This window comes from Atractosteus spatula, unplaced genomic scaffold, assembly GCF_055471065.1.
Source record: "Atractosteus spatula isolate fAtrSpa1 unplaced genomic scaffold, fAtrSpa1.hap1 Scaffold_2, whole genome shotgun sequence".
NCBI lineage: Eukaryota > Metazoa > Chordata > Actinopteri > Semionotiformes > Lepisosteidae > Atractosteus > Atractosteus spatula.
Window position 1 is genome coordinate 220032 of NW_028296763.1, and position 2198 is coordinate 222229.

Genomic DNA, 2198 nt, shown 5'->3' on the forward strand with positions numbered 1-2198 from the left:
GATGCCCACTGTAATAGGAAGGGACCAAACTTGCGGAGTGAAAGGGAGGTCAAGCAGATGGACTCTGCAGTTATTAAGGGACACTATAGCATGGGCAGAACAGAGGAGTGTGTCTTTAATATTAGCTAACCTAGACCTTGAAAAAGCTTTCGATAGAGCCTCTCATGAGTTTTTGTGGCTGGTACTAGAGAAAATGGGATTTGGCCCAACCATGATAGGTTGGCTCCAGACTCTATATAATAATGTAGGCAGCAGAGCAGCGATAAATGGTTGGCTGGGAGATTTAATTCATCAGAAGGCAGGGGTGAGACAGGGCTGCCCTCTCTCGCCAATTTTATTCGTAATGTATATGGAGCCTTTTGCATCTGCTATTCGATGTGATAAAAGAATAGATGGTTTGGTATTACCAGGAAGTGGAAGTGAAAGACTTAAATTGACAATGTACGCAGATGATGTGACGTTATTGGTAGGAACCACTTCTAGCTTGAGTTTTGCTCTAGAAATTTTTGAAGTTTTTTCGAGGGCATCCGGTGCACGTTTGAAGGCAGCGAAAAGTACTTTTAAAACTTTCGGCTCCAGTGAAGTATCACAGCAGTGGGTTGGCGGTTTTATTTTGTGCACAGGTCCTATAAGGATTTTGGGACTTGATTTTCTGCGAAGAGGCTCGGGATATTGTAATTGGATTTCGAGAATCGGAATGGTGAGGAGGAAATTGGGTCTTTGGACAAAGCTAAGACTGACTCTGATTGGGAAGGTGCTAGTATTGAAAGTGGATATTTTACCACTCCTTGTTTATTTGACATATGTTTATCCTCTGCCGGCAAAGCTCAGACGCACTTTGGTCAGCGAAGTGTTCCGTTTCATTTGGGGTGGTAAGTATGAGTATATCAAGCGAGTGGATATGGTTCGACCAATAGAGCAGAGTGGAAGAGGTGTCCCGGATTTCCCATTAAAGTTGGACTGTATTTTTGTGTCCAATCTGTGCCTAGCCTTAAGCTCTCCTGTGAGTCATGCGCACCAACATTTTATGCATTTCTGGTTTGCGCAATGTGTGAGATTTTTGGTGTCATGGTCCAATGTAGTGCCGCATGGAAGTGATCTTCCTTGGCACTATAAGCATGCTCAGGCGTGGCTGAAGAGATACTGGGATAGAGGGGAGGTATCGATAATACTGAACCATAGACTGCTATATCAGCATCTGATAGATGCGATTAGGACCCCGATAGAGTGGAGAGGGAAGAAGGCTGTGTGGCCTAGAGTCCAACCACGGGGTCTGGAACACAGGCTCGTCGACCTCAACTGGAAGATTGTGTGGGGGCGGCTGCCAGTGCGCGAGGTACTGTACAAGCATAAATTGACGAGGAACTCTGTGTGCCCGCGAGAAGAATGTAAGAGCATAGAAACAATAAAACATGCTTTTCTGGAATGTGATTTTGTACAAAAGGTATGGAAGAAATGTACTAGATTCTTCAAACTGTTGGATGTATCTTTTCATGTGTCAACATCGGTGGTACTGTTTGGAATCAAGGGGGGAGTTAAAAGGGGCAGTGTCAATTTCCCGTTATGGTTCCTTATCAGTATGGTCAAGGTTGAGTTGTGGGATGCAAGAGACGTTTTAATTCGTAAGGGCAAAGTAAGAACGGTTAATAGTATCTATCAGCGAATAGTACACAAAGTCAAATTTTGACTTAAAAGAGATGTACAGAAATGGGGATATCACGCAGCTTGTGTTGAAACTGATGTATAATGATACTGGATGACACCTTGAATTTTGTCATGGAAAATTGATTTTCTAATTTTGCAATAAAAACAAAAAAAATCTGTTCTTATCAGTTTAATATATGATACGTCCCTGTATCAGAAGAAGGGGACATCGGGGGACCACATATTAAACGGATTTTTGGAACAGGGAGCTGGATCAGGAGCTTGCTCCGTCCTCTCCACGCATCGGCCCGGTATTGCAGCGCCTCCGGGAACGGTGCACTACCTTCTCTCAGCGGTGAAAAGACAGACGTAGCTAGCAAGCAAGCGAGGTGGACTGGAGCTCCTTCTGCTCCGGTCTCGTCTCTCGTCCATCTGTGTGTCTCTGTGTCTGTCTCTCTCTCCCCCTCCCCGTCTCCATCTCCGTTCCCGTGCTCCCTCTGTGCACTTTCCTGCGTCTCGACTCTCGGCAAGCAGGCCGGCCCCCTTTTCGGCTC

The 2198-nt window shown here is 45.4% G+C and overlaps 1 pseudogene; it reads left to right on the top strand.

Moving 5' to 3' along the window:
• Positions 1–1783: 1783 nt before the first annotated feature.
• LOC148808690 (U2 spliceosomal RNA) lies at positions 1784–1989 on the top strand (annotated as a pseudogene).
• Positions 1990–2198: the final 209 nt, after the last annotated feature.